Source organism: Stegodyphus dumicola, chromosome 3 (genome assembly GCF_044657685.1).
Source record: "Stegodyphus dumicola isolate Sdum_Otavi_A_Nest chromosome 3, ASM4465768v1".
NCBI classification, from domain to species: Eukaryota; Metazoa; Arthropoda; class Arachnida; order Araneae; family Eresidae; genus Stegodyphus; species Stegodyphus dumicola.
Genome location: NC_140770.1, coordinates 268066427 through 268092309, shown reverse-complemented (window position 1 = coordinate 268092309; position 25883 = coordinate 268066427). Strand labels below are relative to the sequence as shown.

Here is a 25883-nt window from a genome sequence, read left to right as displayed (position 1 = left end):
GTTTCATGACAGTATTATTGCTTAATAAACAGTCTCTCTAATAATACACATAAAAATAGAAAATTTCAATGAAAAAAGACTATATTATTTTACTTCAAATTTACAGTTAAATAATAATCCCAAAATATCTTCTCCCAAAATATATGTAATATTTTTTGACAACCAGCATTTTAAATTTCTAACTCAAAATCAGAAGGAAAGAATTTAACCTCAGAATATGAAATCAAGTTTGAAAATAATAAATTTTCAAGATCATAAATGAAAATATAAATATGCACAATTCATGAAAATTATTTTCAAAGCCATACTTATAATAAAACTAAGTTACAGTATTTTAACTTTGGTAATGCTAATATGTCAATACTGTGTGCAGAATAAAAGTAAGCAAAGAAATAAATAATCTGGAAGCCAATTCATAAGCAGTTAATGCACTACCTTAAATTAATCTAAAACATAATTTAAGTAAAATTAAAGCTTTTAAATAACATTTTAGAAGTCTATTATTCTATATTTTGTAATTATTGTTCTTAGGTGTCATCACGAGGAACAGGGTAGACACTCCATGAGGAAAGCCCTCACTCTGCAGGCACTCATTAACAATGCTGGTACAATGGGGACAGGTACCATACATAAAAAAGAAATCAGGACCAATAATCAGTTGATCCTGATTTCTCACATTAGGGTGTTGAATTTCATCCTGATATCCTGCATCCATCACAGAAACATGTGTAGCTAGGTACAATATTTCACTGAAATTCCAGCCCACACCATGATGCTGTCACTTTTGAATATATAATGTTTGATGATGTTCTGATCCTGACTTCAAGTATCTTGTTATTATGAATGAGGGGAAGAAAAAAAAAAAAAAAAAAAAAAAAAAAAAGAGGCCCCATTACAGAAGTCTGATAGAGATATTTCTGAAACAGCAACTAATCAAGTTTGAATTATAGAGGGGCAAATTAACTTGTTTATTGTGGAATGATGGGGAAATTTTTGCAAACCAATAGCATAAAACAATGCTGCCAAAAAATACAGAAATGAGAAAAAAATACATAGGCTATAGTAGTGAGAATATGTTTTGCAATATTTGGAAGTTTATCTGCAGCACTATGTAATTTAATTGGACACATCTGGAATATACAAAACATATTAAAACATCATTACTCAATCTTAAAAAATAACATGCCATTAATATTTAATTTCACACTGATTACTTTGAAAATATAAGAGTAATACAAGCATAATTAAACAAAAACAAACAGAATATACAAAAACAACAGAATATTATGACGAAGTTGCTGTTTGATTTATCGTGGCTGATCTTTGGAATATGGTAACAGGTAGTTTGGCAACATTTTGGAGGCGATAAAGGTTACTACCTAGGACTTTGGTAATAATGTGAGAAGTACTCAGTTCCGATTCCGCATTATTTTGTGTGAGGGAAATGAGAGATCATGAGATATATCATGTGACATAAATGGACGAATTATAGTTCTTTAATCGGAAAAGGGGGTAAATTTGGAAAAATTATTTTGTATTAAGCTTCATTGTGTGTTGTGTGAAATAGTGTTGATTAATTTTTGGATTGCATGGCGCTATGTAAAGTGAATTCTAAATTTTTAATGCGTTTATCTGATAATAATAATAAGTTGAGATTGTGTGAAAGGAAGGATATTACAGATGAGTTTGAATGGCGGTGCAAGAAATCTAGTGAAAATGGACATTTTGTGAAACGGAGTGTAAGGAAGGGTACGTGGTTTGCTGAAAGTAGTTTGAGTATGTATGAAATTTTATTAATTTCTTATTACTTGGTGAATAGACTGCCAGTTGACTACTGGATTTCGGATTTAGAAATTAGCAGTAGTACTGCAGCCGATTGGAACTCTTTCTGTAGGGAAGTGTGCGAGCCACGTAATGAAGATTCTGAAGAAGATTAGGTAAGTTAGTATTTTTAATCATTTGAGGATATTATTTTTATGCACTATTCTAAATGTAAGGAGTAAATAAATTAATATGGTATTATTGGAAAATTGTTATTAGCAATGATTTAGTTTAAAGTAATTAGGATTGTAATGTAATTTTTATTAATTTAATGTATATGCTTATTTATATTTTAAGTAGTTTTTTTTAATTTAATTATATTTTAATTTAATGATCGTGATTTTGTGAGTTATATGTTTGTAGTATTTTGGAATACGTTTGAGTAGTATATGTTGAGTATTTTCATGCATTTTAGTGAAATTTTTCTAATTTATGAGAAAAAAGCATTGTACATGGATATAGTGAAGAGTGTGCGCAAAGCCATTTTTGTGCAATTCTGGGATGCTTTTTTAAGTAAAAATAAGTCGACGTGTACATGGTTTAGTTATATTTTAATTAAATGATAGTTATTTTGTGAATTTTATGTTTGTAGGAATTTGGTATACCTTTCAGTTGAAGTAAACGTGTATGGAAATAATTTAAATATTTGATACTAAGTATTTGTAACTATTTTTAATGTTTGCGTATAAATTCATTGGTGACGTTTATAATATAATAGATAATTTAGAGGTAAAAGCTTTTGGATATTTTATTTATTTTATACGTGGAAATGTTCATCCTTGGAAAGGGTATATACTTTTTCGTGATCAGGTAATTTCATATATGTGCTTTTTACCGAGTTTAAAGATTAAGAAAATTTTCCTGTATTTTTGTGCAAATTTTTGTAATTTATGAGAAAATAGCAGTGTAGATGGATAAAGTTAAGAGTGTGTGCAATGCCATTTTTGTGCATTTCTGGGATGTTTTTTTAAGTAAAAATAAGTTGACATGTAAATGGTTTATGTGTATGCGCTATTCTGAAAAACGTGCAAGGAGTTTGCGATTGTGCACTTTTCCCAATTTTGCAGTTAATATTTGTCATGATTAAGCAGTTTTATTACATAAAATTTCTAGCATAAGTGTAATTCGGCTAGTAGATTGTTGGAAAAAGTGTTGAGTAAATATAAAGAAAAGAAACATGTCTTTGTGATGTAATCGGGTGCATGATTCTGGGAAATTTTGAATCACGGGGTGTTTTGTAAGCATTTTTGTGGTCTGTGCTGGTTTGATTCTTTAGACGGTAGAATGGCCGAATGTAGTAAGATTAATTTGAGGTTTCTGTACGATTTGGAGGGAAAAGAGCTTTAATTGACTGGTGTGTAAATGAAGGTTTACTTAGTAGCCATTATAAGTGTCCTGTATGTAGGAAGGATATGCGTCTAGTCGAACGTAAAAACCATTTAGATGGATTTGTAGGAAGAAAGGTTCAGATGGTCACTACGTGAAGCGTTCGATCAGAAAGAGTACCTGATTTGAAAAAAGTCATTTGAGTATGATTGATATTTTGATTTTTATGTGGGCTCTGGGTGTACGAAGTGAACTCGAAAATCATTGTAAGTGAATATTTGCTTTTGGTAGTGCTTAAATGTATAACATGTTTTTCCTTTTTCTATGTTATTTTATTGTTTGGTTTAAAATGTATATTATTGAGATTATGTATTTTTTGTTTGCCTATATTTTAGAATTTGGTGCTCCTTTGATTTTGTAAGTGAAAATATATCGATGTGTACATTGATAAAATAAAGAGAGTGTGCAAAGCAAGTTTGTGCAATTCTGGGATTTTTTTTAAAGTGAAAATAAGTCGACGTGTACATGTATAAAGTTAAAAGAGTGCACAATGCCATTTTTGTGCAATTCGGGGATTTTTTTTAAAGTGAAAATAGGTCGACGTGTACATGGATAAAGTCAAAGGAGTGCGCAACGCCATTTTTGTGCAATTCAGTTTTTTTTTTTTTTTTTTTTTAAAGTAAAAATAAGTAAATGTGCACATGGATACTGAGTTTGTGCAATTGTTTGTCTCGTTATTTTGGCTTTGTGTAGCGGCGATTTTTGGGGCAAAAATTGGCAAGTTTTGCCAAGGGGTACCCTAAACCTACATATTATTTGTATCTATTATTTCTGTAAAAAATAAAACAATTCATTATAATTTGACATTTTATTTTTATAACATACAGCGAGCGTAAGCAGTTCGTTAAAATTATCATAGCTCACCAACAATTATTTTATAGTTAGTGACATCTCCAGAAAGGCTTTCGGTTGATCTTTACATTATGGTAACTTGGCGTTTTTTTGGCGAAAATTTGGCGACCAACTCTCCTACAGCAACCCTCTATTTTTTTTTCCCGCCGCCATTTTGTCTTCACGAAGTAAAGACATGTTTCTTTTATTTTTATCTACTGAACACTTCTTCCAACAATCTACTAGCCGAATTACACTTATGCTAGAAATTTTATCTAACAAAACTGCTTAATCATGACAAATATTCACTGCAAAATTGGGAAAAAGTGCACAATACCATACTCCTTACGCGTTTTTCAAAATAACACATACACATAAACCGTGTACACGCCGACTTATTTTTACATAAAAAAACATCCCAGAATTGCACAAAAATGGCATTGCGCACACTCTTCACTATATCCATGTACACTGCTTTTTTCTCATAAATTAGAAAAATTTCACGAAAATACATGACAATTTTCTCAATCTTTAAACCCGGTAAAAAGAACATATATGAAATTACCTGATCGCGAAAAAGTATTTACCCTTTCCAAATATGAACATTTCCACATATAAAATAAATAAAATATCCAAAAACTTTTACCTCTAAATCATCTATTACATTATACACGTCACCAACGAATTCATACTGCAACCATTACAAATACTTAGTATCAAATATTTAAATTATTTCCATGCACGTTTACTTCAACTTAAACATGTACCAAATTCCTTAAACATAAAATTCACAAAATAACTATCATTTAATTAAAATATAACTAAACCATGTACACGCCGACTTATTTTTACTTAAAAAAACATCCCAGAATTGCACAAAAATGGCATTGTGCACACTCTTCACTATATCCATGTACACTGCTTTTTTCTCATAAATTAGAAAAATTTTACGAAAATACGTGACAATTTTCTCAATCTTTAAACCCGGTAAAAAGAACACATATGAAATTACCTGATCGCGAAAAAGTATTTACCCTTTCCAAATATGAACATTTCCACATATAAAATAAATAAAATATCCAAAAACTTTTACCTCTAAATCATCTATTACATTATACACGTCACCAACAAATTCATACCGCAAGCATTACAAATACTTAGTATCAAATATTTAAATTATTTCCATGCACGTTTACTTCAACTTAAATGTATACCAAATTCCTACAAACATAAAATTCACAAAATAACTATCATTTAATTAAAATATAACTAAACCATGTACACGCCGACTTATTTTTACTTAAAAAAACATCCCAGAATTGCACAAAAATGGCATTGTGCACACTCTTCACTATATCCATGTACACTGCTTTTTTCTCATAAATTAGAAAAATTTTACGAAAATACATGACAATTTTCTCAATCTTTAAACCCGGTAAAAAGAACACATATGAAATTACCTGATCGCGAAAAAGTATTTACCCTTTCCAAATATGAACATTTCCACATATAAAATAAATAAAATATCCAAAAACTTTTACCTCTAAATCATCTATTACATTATACACGTCACCAACAAATTCATACCACAACCATTACAAATACTTAGTGTCAGATATTTAAATTATTTCCATGCACATTTACTTCAACTAAAACGTATACCAAATTCCTACAAACATAAAATTCACAAAATAACTATCATTTAATTAAAATATAATTAAATTCAAAAACACTACTTAAAATATAAATGAGCACATACATAAATACCCATTTCGAATTCACTTTAGTTACGGGCATGGGATCTAAAAATTCACGAACACTGTTTCACACAACACAGAATAAAGCGAAATACAAAATTTCCAGATTTTTTCTTGATTTCCCCTCTTTTCCGATTAGAGAACCGTAATTCGTCCATTAATATCACATGACATATCCCATGATCTCTCATTTCCCTCACACAAAATAATGCGTAATCGGAACTGAGTACTGCTCACATTATTACCAAAGTCCCAGGTAGTAACCTTTATCGCCTCCAAAATGTCGCCAAACTACCAGTTACCATATTGTAAAGATCAACCAGGCTTTCAAAGGTAAAGATTTCACAAATGTGGCAAACATCAATACATGAATAATGAACAGCTATGTTTGTAAATGGAAGATTGTTTATAATTAAATTGCTTCTTTTTTCAAAAAGCTACAATTTGATCCAAGCTGGTGTCCAATATATTTATTTTCCATGAAACTCCCACTATTTTACAACTATTACCAATGGAGGGGAATTCACTAATTACTAAGCACACTAATAATTCAAAAATGAATATGTGGGCTAAAAACATATCAAGTTTAGAAATGGCAATAAAAAGTGAAAATCATACGGACACCTGCAAGCAGTTAATGGTGATATATCACTAGTTTTAATATAAAACGTTATGTCAAAGTCTTATAATTTGAGGAATGTTCACAGATAAATTAATTGTTATTTTCATGAATTTCATTTTCATGAATATTTCATGATTTTCATGAATTTCATAATAAACAATAATTGGTGCATACATATGGCAGATTAAAGATGACCACATAGATGAAATGCTTTATTTTCCCCATAATTTTATGCACTGAGGTAGCAATAACTAAGAAAAATCCACATCAGCATTTCTTGGGCAAGACATTATAACTAAATTGAGAAAAAATTGACTGAACCTGAATCAAAAAGGTGAACGGACAAATAATAAGAAAGGGATATACTGAAGCAAATACTTACAATTCAAGAAGAAAAGTAAAAGATGTCATAAGCAGCAGAGGCAGAAGAATTTTCGTAACACATTTTTATAAACTACAAAAGTATTGACACAGCTTTTCTCAGCAGCGATAGTACGTATGAAAAACGTACAAGTTTTCTGCACGAATCAGTCAGTATATTACAGTGCAAACACTATGAATGCAAATTCTGCAGCTGCTCGCTAATTTGCAATGAAAAGTGTTAAAGAGAGTTGAAATATGATTATATTTTGGAGAAAAAAATGTTTTCAATTTGTCAACGATAAATGTCTCCTATTGCATCACAAAAACACGTTAGAGTTGAAGTACTTTTAATCCTTATACATTCCCTATTAAATTATTAAATACGCAAATGATATTAGCAAATCCCTACAAAATCCCTATTTACGAAGAGGCTAATGAAAATGACTTTTAGAAAAGTTGTATATGGAATTAAATCCACTGCAATAGTCTGAACAGCTATGATATATCAAGTCAGAGATTAGGAATGGCTTCTGCTACAAAGCTACAAAACTTCTATACGCGATGGATTTGTATTAAAAAAAAAGTTACGAACTTTTTTTTTTTTTTTTTTTTTTTTTGGGTGTATGCGCATTAAGATACGTATCGGATGGATAAAGGTATGAATCAAAGAAAATTAAAAATATTGAATAATTAAATTGTGCTGGAGTTTACCTGAGCTCGGCTAGTTCTCAGTTTATAAGAAAACCTTAATTCTAACCGAAACGCCAATGAGCCCTAAATAAAAGGGCTTTGACACGCTATCAGCTGAAATTATGGCTGCAGCCATAATTTCAGCTGATAAATTTTATTTTAATAAATAAGCCTTAGCAATCGCTTCTAACTTCTGAATGCACGACTGACTTTCCTTGGGGAACAAACACTTTGATGGAAGTCGAAACTTTTTAAGGAACGAAAAAGCCCACACCAACATGTTAAACGCTTATTCTGTAAGAAGTAAGGCTCCTATATACCAGGCTGAATCATCAGGCATTCGCGCTCCCAAGTGGGAGATTTAATGGCGGCTGTGTTGTTACGGTGCAACAATTTTTTGTGTTTTTTTTTTTTTTTTTGTGTAAAATGGGCGGATGTACAGCTATTAATTGTTCAAATCATTCACGGAAAGGTCATACATTGGTAAAATTTCCTAAAAATGAAGAAAGAAGAAAAATATGGGTAAATAATTGCCGAAGAGACAATTGGAAACCTGGTCCAGGCGCTGAACTTTGCTTAGTAAGTATAATGTTAATTACTCCTTCATTTAGAGTTTATATCTTCTCTGATGTTTATAATGTGCAAGTAAAGTGAAATTCTTGTGTACAATAACCTGAGTATCTGCTAATTTCTGTAATAATAGCTATAATTAAATTAGTCTAGGGTTAATGTACCCGTCGCCAAACATCGCCAATGTAGATGTTTTGAATGTGGAAAAGAAATTTCTCTTCTAATATAAAGCGCGGATTTTGTTTTCCTGTGCTAATTGTGGAATTTATACTAATGTAACATGAAAATCATTAGCATATTGAAATTTATTAAAAAATAAATAATAATTTGGAAAGTCAAGATAAAATCTGAATGTTGCATCAGGTTCTTCTATTTACAATAAAATTAATGTAAAATTCCTTACCTGCTGCATCTTCAGTGTTCTCGACGCCAGGCTTCTAATAATCACGTTTTCCAGTAAGAGTTTCTATTACAATTAGCAGGCCATCTTGTCTTTTAATTATTTATTGAAATAAAAAGCTAATATACACTATTTACAAGGTACGTGATTATTATTTTAAAACAGTACATTTTTAGTTCTGAGTCTTTACGCTCCTCAGAGCGGTTCCAATCTCGACTGCTTCTCGGAACTTAATTACAGCAAAAGTAAAGGAAGAGATGCCCGCCACCTAGTGGCAAGAATGTGACATCCTCCCACCTTTTGATTTCACCTCGATAAGATGGGAAAATCAAAACAAAATTTATCAATAATCAAACAAAAATTCAAGTACAACTTTCACAAATATGAAAAGTAACTAATGCTCTAAAATTAATACTTACAAAGAAGGATTACACATCTAAACATTTTCTGCATTACATTCATACCATATCCAGATAACATGTTCCAATTGACAACTGTTAGGACAATTAAATTTCTAAAATACTGAAAAGAAACAAAAATTAATATAGCAATTTAAAAATATGTAAGAGGTTTTACAGTTTTACGTCCATATCTAGTTTGATAGTTCATATCACTGTAACACTTATCCGCAGAGTTTTTTATGTTCATGGTGAAGTCACTAAACAAGTTAGGTCTATCAAGTTCGAGAGGATAAATACGTTTCACAGGTCTTAGGAGTTCACCCGTTGCAGTTTTCACTTTGACAACACGTACTTCGTTGTCTTTCCCAGGATATAGTTCTACAACACGACCTATTGGCCAATCTATTCTCTTCTTGTTGTCGCTGCCGACAAACACCAAGTCATTTTTGTTGATAGTCCGAGTAGATCGTTTAGATGGTTTTTGCACTAGGATAGCTAAATATTCATCACGAAATCTTTTGCGGAAATGTTCTCTTAAGTTCTGCAAGAACTTGTATCTTTTTGTCAGGTTAATGGTATCCAGGTAGTCTAAGTCAGGCACTCCGACGTCGTGCACATCTTGTAGAAACATTGAAGGAGTTAGTGCCGTAAGATCATTTGGATCTTCTGAAAGGTACGTAAGGGGTCTTGAGTTGATTACTGATTCGATATCACAAAGTATAGTCAACATTTCCTCATAAGAGACACAGGACTTGCCGAGAACATTTCTCAACATCTTCTTCACTGTTTGTACCAACCTCTCCCACCAACCGCCCCACCATGAAGCAGTTGGGGGATTAAACTTCCACTGTATTCTCATACTAGTTGAATTACATTCTATTTCTTTCCAATCTATCGATCTTAAAAGATTTTCAGTTCCAACGAAATTAGTGCCATTGTCGCTGTAAATAATACTTGGACGACCTCTTCTGGCAATAAATCTCCTTAATCCCAAGATGAACGCATTTGTTGATAAACTTTCTATCAGTTCAAGATGTATCGCGCGATAGACCGCGCAAGTAAAGAGCAAGATCCATGCCTTTTTTTCTTTTCGTAAATAAAGAGGACCGGCTACATCGACTCCGGTCACTTCAAACACCAGAGCATCTCGAACTCGATCTTCAGGAAGAGGTGCTGGAACAGTCTCTATATTCTTTGCGCTATATCTTCTACAGCGAACACACTTCATAAGAACTTTACGTACTGTTTTTCTTCCTCTCAGGACCCAGAATTTCTGTCGAATATTGGCTAGTACGAATTGCACACCAGCGTGGGATAGTCGCAAATGGTAATCTAAAATTAACCTATGAACTAAGTCATGATTTGAGGGCAATACAATTGGACAGAGAAAATTTTCTTCTTCCTCTCTTCTAGTAATCTTGGTCTTTAACCGAATAAGGCCATCTGAGTCAAAAAAGGTACAAAAGTTGCTAACTTTAAGTTCTTTGCCAAATGCTTCTATTTGTATTATCTTGCATATTTTCTTTTCTACAGTTTCTATTTCAGGGACCGTGAGTTCTCCTGATTGTTTAGAATCTGGTCTTCTGCAGTTGTTGATAAATCTGCATATCCAAGCAGTTATTCTTAACATTTTATGGTAAGATGAATATTTCTCAAAAAAATGTTCTACCCTTTGCGTATTTAGTGCAGAAATGACTGATTTCCTTTTTTCTGAATTCACTATTTCCATGTCCGGTATTTCCCTTTGTCTAGGCCATTCTTCCTGATTTTTCTTCAGCCAGTCGGGGCCCTCCCACCATCTAACTACTAAAAGTTGTTTAGCGGTGCAACCTCTTGATGGGAGGTCAGCTGGATTTTTTGTTCCAGCAATATGTTTCCACGTTTTTGGATCCGTCAGTTTCCTAATCTCCCTGACTCTGTTTTCCACAAAGACAGCCCAGACAATCTCTTCCCTTTGAATCCATGTCAAAACTGTTGTAGAATCCGTCCAAAAATGCGTTTCCATATTTTGCCATTGCAAACCATTTAAAACAGAAGAGCATAGTCTGGCACCTATCGTGGCAGCTATCAATTCCAGACGAGGGATCGTAATAGATTTTACGGGAGCTACTCTAGACTTCGATGCCAACAGATGAATTTCAACTCCAGAATTCGTCACAGTTCTCAAGAAAACTGCAGCAGCATACGCATTACTACTGGCATCACAGAATGTGTGAATGCTGCAGAACTTCCTATTGTCCTTGCTGGAATGTATCCAACGTAGGAGGGATATTTCTTTTAAGAGAAAAAGGCTTTTATACCAATTCACAAAATTTTGTTTTGTACTCTCGTCAACTTCAGTATCCCAAGAAATTCCTGTTTTCCATAGGTTCTGCAACAATATTTTAGAATACAAGAGAACAGGACTCACAATACCAATAGGATCAAATATTTTGTGTGTTACAGCGAGAATTGTTCTCTTCGTTATTATACCCATTTCAAAATCTTCTAGCCAATTCAGATTCAAAGTTAAATTATCTTTCTGACAGTTCCATAACAGACCCAATACGGGTGAAATAGTTTCCTGTTTCAGGTTATCTCCATTATGTAACCAACCTCGAAGATTAAACTTTCCTTCATTCATTATTTCTCGAGATTTTTCGATGAACTGAATCATCTCGGATTCTTTGTCAAAACTGGCAACAACGTTATCTACGTAGAAGCTACGCAAGAGTTTAGCTATTATTTCCGTATCATATGAAGAATTTTTCATGTACTTTTGTAGATGGAATTCTATAACAGCTGCCAAAAGGAAAGGACTACTCTTAACCCCAAATACTACCCTAGTATGACGAAATATTTTCGTTTTCCTTTCTTCCACATCATTCCACCAGAAAAACCGAAGCCAGTCTCTATCTTGAGGCCTTACACTGATCTGTAAGAAAGCCTTTTCAATGTCTGCTATAGCAGCAAACTTGCCTTCCCGAAATCTCAACAAAAGAGATGGAATTAGTTCTATCAAATTTGGTCCACACTCCAAACACTGATTTAGAGAAGGAGACGATTGTTTCCTCGCAGACGCATCAAACACCGGTCGAATTGGTGTTGAGCTATTTTCTTTGATCACCGGTCTATGCGGTAAATAATGTCCATAGTCAACCGCAATATTTTCTTTAACTTCTTCGATCACTCCTAAGTTACACCAGTCATTAAAAACTGCATTGTATGAAGAAAATAAATTTTGAGATAAAAGTTTCTGGGTGGTAGATTGTAGACGTTTCAACGCTAAATCCTTGTGGGTGGAGAGTGGTACATGATTCTCCGCCCACGGAAGTGCGACTTCATAACGCCCTTCTTCGTTTAGAGATACAGAATTTTCGAATTGCAATTTTGCTTGCAAATCCCTTTCCTATCTAGCCTTTTTTGTAACTGGATCTGTTATTCCGATAACATCAAGCCTCCACAGTTCTGACAACGTGGCATCAGAAATATGTAAAGATAACGAAAGCGTGGAAAAGGAATTTTCTATTTCATAATTGTCAGTGTTCGCTTTCCCCATGACTGTCCACCCAAGTCTTGTACTTACAGCAACTAATCTTCCCCAAGGAAGAACTTCGATTTTACCTGTAAATAAATTTGCAGCAACATCTGCCCCTAACAACAAATTAATCTCTTGGGGGTTCTCCTGGAATAATCTGCAATTTCCATTTTCAAAAACATCACTGACGTAAATTCCTCTTCTTCTAAGTTCCCCAATCCAGTGTATATTTTTGATTTTAGGGACCGAAGAACATATTTTTCTTTCATCCAATACATTGATTTCGCAATTATACCGTTTATCTACGCTACCCAATTTTATTCTATAACGTTTATGTTTTTCCGAAACTTCTATGCCGCCGAAAAGTCCGTGGGTTACACTTTGTTCACCTAAGCTTCTTAATTGTAACCTTTCTGCTGCATACCTGCTTATGTATGAGTTTTGACTTCCGGTGTCAATTATCGCTCGAACAAATTGGTTATTCCCTCTTCCATATATGCGAACAATTAAAGTTTGCAAATATACTTCTGAACATCCTGCTTGATTTGAAAGTACTTTATTTTCTATCTGTTCGTCTTTTTTAATTTCCGAAACCTCGACAGAAGGATTTTGTTTATTACACATAATAGTTGCATGTTGTTTTTTACAAATAGAACAAGTTATTTTTGTTCTGCAGTTTTGAGCCAAATGGTGTAATTTTAGGCATTTATAGCAAGCACATTTTCTTTTTAAAATGTCCCTTTTTTCTTGTAATGATAAGCCGGAAACGAAACTACAGTCATAAGTCTTGTGAAATTGATTACAGAAGACGCAGTTCATATTTTCCTCTCTGCATTCGGATTTTGTAAACAAATCTGTAGCGGTCGGAATCTTTGGTTTATTATGTCTATTTGAGAGAGCATATGCGCTTTTCGTTGCAGGGGGGGAAGAAGACTGTCGCCGATCGGATACTTTTTGCTGTTGCGAAACCGTTGACCTTGTGCGTTCACGGGATGAAAGTTCTGTGTGTAAAAATGACATTAAATCTTTTATGTTATAATCTGTGCCAACATTTTGTGTTCTATGAAATTCAAGCGTTAATTCTGAAGGCAATAACTTCAAAATCATCGGACACAGCAAAGCACTGTAAGATTCCGATACAACATCTAACGCTTCGAGACATCTAATCTGTGTTTGTACTTTATGATACAAGTTACGAAATGTTTTTATGTCATTCGCATTTTTTAATGATTCAATATTCAGCAAATTATTCATGTGCGCATTAATAAGAATGTCTCTCCTTCCAAAACGGTCGTGTAAGATTTGAATTGCTGAATCATAATGTTTCGGCGATAACGGAAGTCCTTGAACGCAATTAGCAGCTGTTCCTCCTAAATACGCTTTCAGGTAATTAAATTTGTCTACTTTGTTCAATAATTCGTTATTATGTATTGAGGACTCAAAACTATTCCAAAAAGTAAGCCATTGACTACTGTTCCCATAAAATACGGGAATCGAAAGTTTTGGTAATTTAACATTAGGTGTGTCTTTTATATTTTGCTGTGTGTTCGGTGCATTTAAGTCATGATTAAGTTCCTTAATCCGTTTCTTAAGCCTAAATTTCCATAACGTTACCTTCTCACGATATTGTTCTGTAATTTCGAATTCATTTTCGAATTCATCTACACTCAGAATTGGTTCAACTTCTACATCGGCATTAGCTAGTGTTTCGGCTTTAGCATTAAGCTGTTCTAACAATTCTTCGAGCTCATTAATACTACCTTCAGATTTATTTAATTCACTTTCGATTTTCTTAAATAATTTTGTAACGGCAGTTCTTAAGATACTTCTTTTCTTTTTTAATTTATCTACTTCAGCCATTATCTTTCTTAGATTCAAACATTTACACAAAAAATATACGTCTCATGAAAAACAAATATTTAACTCTTACTTAGAAAACAAAATTATTCTTTTGCTGAATACTTCAAGAACAAGTATTAAAATCTTCAATTTTAATATTCAGCTTTTGAATTCACTTTATTAGAACTTTTCAAAAAACCTGGCGTCCCTGTTCGGGCGCCATAAAAATGTTGCATCAGGTTCTTCTATTTACAATAAAATTAATGTAAAATTCCTTACCTGCTGCATCTTCAGTGTTCTCGACGCCAGGCTTCTAATAATCACGTTTTCCAGTAAGAGTTTCTATTACAATTAGCAGGCCATCTTATCTTTTAATTATTTATTGAAATAAAAAGCTAATATACACTATTTACAAGGTAGGTGATAATTATTTTAAAACAGTACATTTTTAGTTCTGAGTCTTTACGCTCCTCAGAGCGGTTCCAATCTCGACTGCTTCTCGGAACTTAATTACAGCAAAAGTAAAGGAAGAGATGCCCGCCACCTAGTGGCAAGAATGTGACACTGAATGTTTGCTAAAGATATATGTAACATTATACTATAGTTGCAATATCGTTGGAATGATATATAATTTTTTTCTTTATTTTATAATCACTATTGTTAAAAAGTTAGATGAGTTGTTTATGCACGGTGCCCACTACTGTTTCTTGGCTAAAATAACTTCCAGAATTTTGACATTGACATCTGAAGTCAATGGAATAAATTGAATAGTGCGAGACAAAATATATATAATCTGACTTCAATAATTGCAAGGATTGTGCAAGTTCATTTATAGTCACAGTATTATACAATTTGGCAATGGAGTAAAGATTTAGAAATGAATGCAGAACATTTAAATTAGTATTTTCTTGTTTCTAATATCTAGAAATATAGTCTATTTTCCAGTATAAAAGTTTTACTTAAAAGTATGGGAAAGCAGATTTGTTTCATACATGATCTTTATAATACTGGTATGAAATGAATGAATTTTAATCTGTAAACAATTTTTTGTTAATATTGAAATGCGTTTCTTTGGGTACATTTTTAGGCACTTGTGGATCATGTCAGATAACATGCAATAGAAAAAAGATGTCCGTGTGCATAAATTTTCCCATTGTGTTACTTCATTTTATCTAAATTTCAAGGATAATTCTTTTCATTTTTATATGGCATGTTATCAGTACAAAGGCTAATGAAAATAAATTGGTATGTGTATCTGTTTTTGAAGTGTAATGCTTAAATGAAAAGATGGTGTGTGTTTCTTCATTTAAACAAAATTTCAATGATAGTATTTTTCAGTGTTGTACTGTTTGTTATTTCTCAATGTAAAGGGTAACAAGGGGAAAAAAACTGGTATGGTATATCTGTTTTTTAAGCATGATAATTTTATTTATTTCTTTAGTGATGCATATATACAGAGAGAAGGTGTTTGGTCCAACTGAAGTTATAATAAATCTAATTTTACTAGATCTCTCCCTCCCCTCAGGTGTAGAAAATTTTCAAGTGCAGAAAGTTATGCAGAATTAATTCATTTCTGATAAACTTATTATCATTAATTTTTTATATAACATGTTATTAAGTTACACATTTGACTACTGTGTAATAAAATTGTATTTAGGGCAAAAAATTAACTATAATTTTGCATCTGGTGACTAATATCATATGCTTCTAAGAATATTACTTTAACTTTTTCCATAATTTTTGTATTTCAGGAACATGAAACTGTTATTTTGATATACTTAAATAATAAAAGTGTGTATCTGAATCAATTAATGGATACAAATATTTTACAGTTATTTTTAGAAGATATTTGCCATATCGCTTCTAATAATTCATAAAGTATGTTAAAATATAGGTAAATAATTTGGTGAAGAATTCAAATTTAGGGTTTAAAATATAGTGAATCATAAGACTAAATGATTTTTATTGTCATGATTTGCCTGGGCTTAAGAATGTACTTTTCGCCCGGTGGAAATTGTCATCAAACTGTCCTGAACAGGCCTTTTGTTGATAATAACTTCCAGGCTTATCAGTACCTCCTTTTGAGTGGAGGGTATGCAAATATAGTACCCAATTTAAATTACATTGTGATTGTAATAATATTGTGGTATTAAATAAGTGATTATAATTACAATTTAGGTAATTGCATTGTAATTACATTACATTGCAATTACAATTTAGGTAATTGCATTGTAATTATATTACATTGTATCTGTGAACTCTTAATTTCATTACTTTATGCAATTATGTTGTAAGTGCATAATCTAATTGCAGTAATATAATCTTTTCGCAATTACAAAATAATTATAAATGCAGTTACATCTTAATAAGAGGCCATTTTAATACTTTTAAATTTTCGCAAGATAACTTCCCATTAAGGTTCATTTGGAGGAAACTATGCAAATACTAAAAAAGAAGTTATGCTAAATTTACATATTTTGTACAGTACTTTCTTGTTATAATGCTGTTCAATATATCTTCAATACTTTTATAAATTTAACGACATTCTTTGCAATCACTGTGGTGCTTTAAAAAGAAGTTTCTTAGTTATGCTTTCTAATAAGAATGGGTTTAAAATTAAGTATTATGTATAATAACTAGCAGTTAAAAAACTTGACTGCATGAAAATGCTGTTGCTGTGTAAAATAAAAAATAAGCTTTCTTTTATGCTTTGAAATGAATTACATGTGGTTAAGTCGTCCTTTTACAATTTAAGAATGTGGTTAACACACATTCTTAAATTGGACAGGTTTTATCTAAATTATTAGTATAAAATATATAAACTATGAATTATTTTGTAACATAACTCAAATTACAAAATTCATTCTATATACATTCAAAGTTATTATCTTTTATGGAATAACTGTTTTTTAATTTAGGTAAAAATTGGATTTTTAGAAGTATTACAAATACAATGCAACACAAAGGTGATCTGATTGAAGAGGAAGGACTTTTTATTACGGTTTCTAGTTCGTATTTATATTACATTTGATGAAAAGCATCCAAAACACAGAATGCTGTACTTTCTTCTTCCATATATGTTATGAAATATTTCACACATTTAAAAGAAAGTGTTTCTTCAGAATCTTGCACAATTATTTCCATATACCTCAGACTTAAATGACAACATATTCTTAAGTTATTTTTTTAGTATGAATTTACAGTGTTTTTATGGAAATTTTTGTTAAAATGTCATTAAGATAAATTTATTTGCACACTCTGCGTTTTAACTATTTCCCCATTTGACACTATTGAAAGTTTTTATTCATATCTTATTTATTTTAGTCTGCTAACGAAACTGAAACATCTAAAGAATGAGTTATTTTGAATATGTTTACAAAATATACGTGAAATTTTTATTTAAGTGAAAACGTCTATATACTATTCGAGAATTAATAAATTATCCGAAAAGTTTATATGCGCTGAATGCCGCGCGTCTATAAAATAAATCTTTAAAAAAACAGCAGACATTCAGCCAGCGTGTGCGATAAACGGGCCAAAATTGGCAGCGCGTTCACTCCCTCGCCAAGAGAGAAAAGTTGGTGATTCAGCCTGGTTTAGAGCAGCCTTAGCAAGAAGTGCAACCAGTTTCTGACAGTGGATAAATTTTTCGATTCTGAAAGTACTAAAAGTCGATATCTTGGTAGTGAACGTCCAACGCTAGTGGCTTCCTACTGCAAACTTTTCGAAGGATGTAACCAAGTACGAGGGACGAAAATTGTCACTTGTACAGAGTCCTATGTTCGTTCTCATGTTGTTATCAGATGAGATGAGGGAGACATTTTTTCCCTTGTCGCATTCTGTTTGACTAAGGCTCCTCCTCAGCCTTATGTTTAACAGATAGAATTATATCGACAGGGTATCAAAGTCAGAAAGTGCCGGACTCTTCTCTTTTTGTTTTCGAAGCAACGTATCTCCACATCCGTTAAAATTTTCTTCCATACTCTCATACTGTTTCTAGCATTCTGTCTATTCTGATTAGTGATACTTTAATACTGCAGCAACCATGCAACGAACTTTTAAATAAAATGTTAACTGTTAGTTTTCCTCGTGCCTGTGCTGTTATCGCTAGCGTGCAGAAACGCGGCGTGCTATGTTTTGGTAGCATGCTCTATTCCTTCGCTATGTAATTCAAAATAATAAATGTAATTGACTAAGTTTAGTTTATTTACGAATATGCAGAACCAACGTTCCGTAATTGGTGACCTCTTGACGAAAATAAGTTAAGTTAATTGATCACGTGCTTTGCTAAGCCTGCTGTATTAAATTAAGCCTATCCAACTGTGGCGACTTCGGTTTCTGGATAATTATGATTATTTTCTTTCTGCTCCAGAACTATTTCTACATACTTGGGATGCATCCTCCCGATCAGCAGAGACAAGTCGCGAAAGTTGCACTTCGCATTCCACCTTTCTGGAAGGCTAACGTGCAGTTATAAATCGCACAGTGTGACAATTCTTTCATTTACAGCGGAATTACAAGTGATGAAACGGAATTTTCTGCTCTGACAGCGAATATAGATGCGGAAACTCTGTCACACATCTCAGATATCGTGCTAAATCCACCGGACTTCTGAAAATATAAAAAACTGTCTGAGAGGCTCGTCAGTGCATTTGAAGAGTCTGAACACCAGAAAATTAAAAAACTCCTCACTGAATTTCAGCTGGGGGATGAACGGCCTCGTCATTTCCTACGGAAAATGAAAGAGCTATCTGGGAAACAGCTAAATGATGATTTTTTTGCAAAATTTATGGATGCATCGGATGCCAGCCCATACCCAAACAGTTTTGTCTACTTCTCAAACACTTGATCAGCGAGCAATTATAACTGATAAAATCGCTGAGGTTGTTACACCTAGCGCAATCTGTGCTACTTCTGGAGCTGGAATGTTCTTGGATACCAATGGCATCACAACTGAAACCCTAGCCAGGCAGATCGAAGAACTTACATGCCAAGTTTCTGAACTTTCTCGTGCACGGACGACAACTAGGTTCCGAATTCGCTCAACCTCTCATTCCACGAAAGGTAATACTCTCAGTAATGCGTTTTTCTGTCATAACCGTTCTGATGATAAGGCACGAAAATGTGCTAAGCCTTGCGCTTATCAACAGCAGAAAACACCTCTAACTCCCGTCATAGCTGGGATGACGGAAATATCCAAAAAACCCAGTCGGTTATTTCTTCACGACAGGAAGACTGGCCAAAAAGTTTTGATTGATTCTGGTAGTGAGATCTCAATGTTACCTCCTTTCCCTAAATGATGAAATAACTGCTATGAAACATTTGCCCTTTTTGCTGCCAACAACTCTAAAATTCCTGCATATGGATTTGTACACAGACAGTACAGGTATTTTTGATAGATAGATAGTATTTTTGAGGTTTGCAGGGCACTGTGGTACATAATTTGCCAATTAACCCAAATACTTCATGAAATGATTATCCATCTGATATCACAACTTCAGTACAGCCAACACAGTACAAACAAAGTACAGTACAAAGGTGCAGTACAAAACTACACGTTCTGGGCGTCATGTTCATTTCCTTGTAAGATGTTGGCACTGGGAGAGTAGTATGCAGAAATCACGCAATGTACTTTTAAACTAAATTTTAACTGTTAGTTTTCCTCGTGACTGTGCTGTGATCGCTAGCGTGGAGAAACGCGGCGTGATATGTTTTGGTAGCATGCTCTGTTCTTTCGCTATGTAATGAGATACATTCCGATGACATCAGAGATCACGTGACTTATCCATAGCTAATGTAAACAAACAATGCAGATGACGTCAGAGATCACATGACTTATGTATAGCTAATGTAATCCAACAAGGTCATTCTTCCTCTTCTTCTCTTGCAGAATGTATCTCATTCAAAATAATAAATGTGATTGATTGACTAAGTTTAGCTTCTTTATGAATATGCAGAACCAATCTGCCGTAATACTTTTATCTTTTTTTCATTGGTGTACTGGAAAAAGTTTAGTTTTCGTTTCTGTTATCCCTTGAATATGTTAAACGGTATATCTGGGCTTTAAATTCAGCTGGATGAGCTATTTCTCAGTTTATGAGTGAAATTGTAATTCCAACCTAAGCGCATGAAAAAACGAGGTTTAATGTTTTATTTTTATTTAAGTACAAGCATTTATCATTAATTTAATAATTCATTAAATTTTTATTCATCTATTCAGATTTTACCGAAAATTAATTTTAATTTAATTAATAGTTACTTTATTATTTAAATTATTAGATATGTTATTAATTTGTTAGTTATTTTATTTAACTACCTTTCTTATCCTCTTTCCTAACCGCCTTGCTATAGTGCTCCCGCACTTCTAGTTTTAGAAATTAAGCCCAACTATGGCACAGTCAGATCAATCTGTATGCTTTATGCAGGCTAACATAACACGAAACGAACAAAACCGACTTGTACACTCTTTTTTAGGAGCTTCTTAGCTAATACCTGGGGTTCTAAGAGCCTATATTCGTTTATTTTCGAGTTCAGACGACATGTCAACCTCGTCTCTGTAATCGAATACAAACACAGTAGACGCCGCTTAATATGATCATGTTTGTCTCTGGCTACTTTAAAAACATTGATCAAATTATGACATGAAAAGCCGAAAAAAGATATTCCTTAAAGTATCAATGGAATGCATTTAATTTAATATAGAAAGATAAAAAAAATATAAAAAGGTATTTCCATAGCATCTTAATTAGGAATATGCAATAGTTTCTTCATGAACTCTTCATAATATCTTTCATGCAAAAGCTTATTTATTAACTGTTCGTAATGTTTCTGAAAATTATTTCACTGATGACCTCATAGTATTCGAAAAACATCCTTCATGGGAAGAGAACATGCTAAAACAAGATTTTAAATCAAGTAAAAAAGGAACATTTATTTATCGTTAGACGTTTCAGGTGATGAAATGTCGTCAAACGGTCCCCAAATTTGGCGACTTTTGGTTCGGTCCTGTATCGTCGTAATATGTAGTGAAATTGGATAAATGTAATTGACCGCTATGTTAGCTGTAATCGTTATTCCACCCTCTTATTGCTTTCCAGTAATTTCGAGAAGCAGAAAGTACTAGAAATATCTCACGGTCGGTTGAAAATTATTAAAGCATCTGCTCTCAATTGTTTGGTTAGCTGCTGTTGTTATTATTGCGAGTTCAGCCTGAGATCGGATTAGCTTTCTCTTTAGATGCGTTTTGCATTGCTTTGGGTTTAACGTTCTTAGCAGTTTGTAGTGTAACAATTGACTGTACTGTGTGATATTGTGAACACTTGTACGAATATTTCTGTGGAAAATTCCAGTGTTCATATATTTCTTTTGATAAAAATATATTTTGTTAACCTATTATTGGACTTATGCATTGAATCTATTACGAACCCGTATTCATACAACAACATGACAAAAATTGATCAGGTAAAGTTACCTTTGCCAATACAAAAATAACAATATTTTTATCTCTCTATCTGAATATTTGAATACATTTTCATAATCTGGTCCCAACTCATGTTGCCAAATTACCGAAATACCCATTTAATTTCCCGGCACAGCTTTCTCTTAAAATTTGTCTCGCGCTATATTACATAGAAAAATACAACACTTTTCTTATAAATCTACTAATTTTTCTTATAATTCTTACCTATCTAAATACAAAGTTCGTAACAATATTTTAGTTGATTCGAAAGTTAGAATATTTAGTTGATTCAATAGTTAAAGTTGATTCGAAAGTTGAAAAATTCAAAGCGTTATGCTAGTGAACAAGCAGCGGTATGAAAATGCGTTCGAATCAGGAGAATATGTTTCAGTTTTTAGTCTCAGGATGCTCTCCGATTTATTGTAAAATCCCCAAAATAGAGGCTTTAAAAAAACTTTTGCATTATCGCTTAATGAATTTGCAGTTTCAATTGCTGTGAAAATATTTTATTAATTCTTTTAGTTTATTAAGAAATTTGTTACTTTTGATCTTTAAACTTCGGCAGTGATAAAATTTAAGAATGATTAGTTAAAAGAAATATTTTGTATGACTGACAGCGACTGGTGATGAAACTGCTAAGGAATCCAAAGGTTCAGTCAAAAATCGCCGAGAATGTCGCATTGGAAAGTGTCCTGTCCTCAGAATGACCACATTGCAAGAATATTTCACAGCAATTTATGAAATTAAAAATATTCTAGATCTTGGGAGGGGAAGCCTGTATGTTACTGAAGGAAAAAAAAATTTTTTTTATTTTCATTACGGTATTTTAAGGCATCACTGCATGATCACCATATATGAATTCAATCTAAAACTTTAATATTAATACGTTTGACAAACATGTCAAAATTAACCTTACCTTAGCCATTTGTCAATCTAAGAACTGAAGTTTTGAAAAGTCCTTAAATGGTTGGGATCTTCATAATTTTAACCTTTCATTTAATAACAAATTTAAACTTTCTAAACACTTACTTTCAGCCATTACAGATAAATCTTTTCGTATAGCTTGAATTAAGACATCGCGTACTAGAACGTACTAGAACACAAATTAAACATACCACAGATTCAGAAACGTACTAGAACACAAAAACTTTATAAAAAGTATCTAGTATGAATGTATTAATGGTGGTCACTCAGTCCCATTGACGGATTGAAAAGAGTCTGCTGCGAATTACCCTTTTGCTTGAAATTGCTGTTAATTCTATTTAATTAATTTTATCTGAATCGTTATGTCTACTTTTGTTTCGATTAAGAATATCAATTAACACCACGAATGAAGAATTTTTATGAGTATTATCAACAGACATTGTTAACCTGAATCTCTGTAATTTATAATTTATGTTGTAAGCATCGTGAGATTATCCTTTGAGATGGTCACCGTTTTAAATACAAAATTCTGTCAGTTTCATAATGTAATTAATTCAAGTAAAACACTGTTGTTGAACGAAGATGATTTAGAATAAGTACCAGAATTATTTTAGGAATATATAGAACTGGTCGAAAGCATTCATGTATGTTATAAGCATGCATTAAAAAGAGAATGTATTGAGAAGTTCATTGATAATCTGAAATGTAAACATTTTTCATTAACACTTTCACTTAAAATCTGAAATGTAAACATTTCGTTGTTGAACGAAGATGGAGTAGAAGAAATACCAGAACTATTTTAGAAATATATAGAATGTTCAATGATCGAAAGCATTCATGTATGTTATCAGGATGCATTAAAAAGAGAATGTATTCAGAAGTCCTAACTCTTTCATTGATAATCTAAAATGTAGACATTTTTCACTGATAATCTGAAATGTAGACATTTTTCATTAGCTCTTTCACTGATAGTATAAAATGTAAACATTTCGTTGTTGAACGAAGGTGGAGTAGAATAAATACAAGAATTATTTTAGGAATGTATAGAATGTTCAAGGATTGAAAGCATTCATGCATGTTATCAGCGTGCATTAAAAAGAGAATGTATTCAGAAGTCATAACTCTTTCATTGATAATATGAAATGTAAACATTTTTCATTAATTCTTTCACTGATAATCTGAAATGTAAACATTTCATTGTTGAACGAAGATGGAGTAGAATAAATACCAGAATTGTTTTAGGAATTCATGTATGCTATCAGCATGCATTAAAAAGGAAATGTATTTAGAAGTCATAACTTTTTCATTGATAATCTGAAATGTAAACAACTTTCATTAACTGCAAACATTGCTAATCATATTACAAAGAGTGTTCGGAGAGTATTCAGTTAATCTTGAATAGCAGTTATTACATTTACATATGTTTGAAAAGGAATTCTTCGAAGTTTTTTTCATACATACCGTATATACCCGCGTATAACTCGACCCCCCACTTCCGAAATCGATCGAGAAACTTCGAAAAAAATTTTTTAAGTGCTACATTTATTCAAAATCATCTGAGGAAAAAAAGTAAATATATGATAAAAAATACCTTGGTAAATAAACAAAATCAAAATCCTTCAACATCCGATTCATGGTCAGATTCGCCAAACATTTCATAGAACTCTTCTGTCGTCATTGGCTCGTCATCATACATATTTTCAGTCTCGAACTATGTATTGTTACAATCACTACTAGAGCCTTCGTCGTCATTTTCACTTTCAAAAACAGCATTATATTCCTTGCCGTCTAGTTCGTTGCTAATACAACATTTTTTAAATGATTTTATAATCATTTCAGAGGGTATTTCGTTCCAAGCATCTTTAACCCACTGAGCAATTAATGTAATATCGGGCTTTTTATTGTTCGGGGGCCGAAAATTCTTTGGTTTAATCGAAACTTACTCTAGTTAAAGTATGAAACTCTGTGATTAGTTCGCCACATAATTTAAGTCATGAAATTACTTCAAGTAAGTGACTTATTTGATAAGTCGTCCAATTTGAGTGCGGGAAGAAAACAACTGCATTATATAAAGAAATTTTTGTACTTTCGATTCTTTTAATTTTTTATGGCCCCGCGTATAAATCGACCCCCCACTTTGAAGTCTTTTTTTTTGTACAAAATATCTCGACTTATACGCGGGTATATACGGTATGTTCTAAATTTAAACGGTTTCCATTCATGTGCGTAATGTCAGCTAATAACCATACATGACTCATACATGGACCTTATAAGAAATAGACTAACCCAAACGGGTTTTCTCCCTCGTCTGAGGCGTTGCCGGCTGTCACCTTGATCACATCCGGAGGAGTAGGGACGACTTTCAGAAATTTAGCATTGGTTGCCTATTGTAGCGTGTATAATTGTCAAGAAAAAGCTGGTTGTAGTGCCTCATTTCATAAATTAGAATTTCTACATATTTTTATTTTTGAAATTGAGATTGATTTTTAAAAATTTTACATATTTATCAAGCATAATTAACGTTCCAAATAATTATGAAGCTATTGCATGCTTTCAGGGCTGGGCATTTTTTTAGCTTTTCATATTCTGTAAGGAAATTTGTTACTTCTTTTAGAAAATAATATTGTAAATCTGAAGTAATAGAAAATTTCAAACAAGCAGTTTTCTTTTGCAATTTGTATGCTTTTTATTGGTGTAAATAAGTAAAAAATACTAAAATATTTAAAAACGAATTTTTGAAACTTTTGTTTAAAATTCTAAATTGTGCTTCTTTTTTAAAATTATAGATGAGTATTATAGCACAATTTCTATAAAGGAATTTTATTTCAATTATATTTTATAATACATTATAGTGATAAACACTTTTGACTCCTTAAAAATGTTTGTATATTTAATTCTAATATTAAAATTGTATTTAACCGTAATAATTAATTTTGCTTGTATTTTATAGCGATTATTTTTTAAAATTTATTTTTAGTTCTGCATAAGATTTTTTTATTTACTGTTAATTGAATTTATTAGCGCAAAGGGGCGGTGGCCTAGAAAGGCTGTTAGATTCGAAGCGGCATTTTGAGCTGTTTTACTATAAATGCCCGTGTCTCCTTGCAAGTTGTTGTTACCAAATACTATCGCCCTGAATTATATGTAAACAAATTAAATAATGAAGAAACTGCTTGAATACACGTATGTTTCTCGCACTGTGACAAATACGACAGCATCTAGAGCCATCAAATTTTGAATAATGTAATCCTCCACCCGAACATGGGCATCTGGACGGCCGAATTTCGAATTTGTTTTAATCTA

General features: G+C 32.4%; 1 protein-coding gene across 1 annotated transcript in view; it reads right to left on the bottom strand.

Annotated features, from left to right (window-relative positions):
* The window catches only part of LOC118186213 (inhibitor of Bruton tyrosine kinase), an 89380-nt gene extending 82267 nt beyond the window's left edge, over positions 1–7113 (bottom strand). Inside the window, exon 1 of the mRNA XM_035356283.2 lies at positions 6800–7113. The gene's annotated coding sequence lies outside the window, so the exon portion shown is untranslated. The remainder of the gene's footprint in view (positions 1–6799) is intronic.
* Between the last annotated feature and the right edge of the window lie 18770 nt (positions 7114–25883).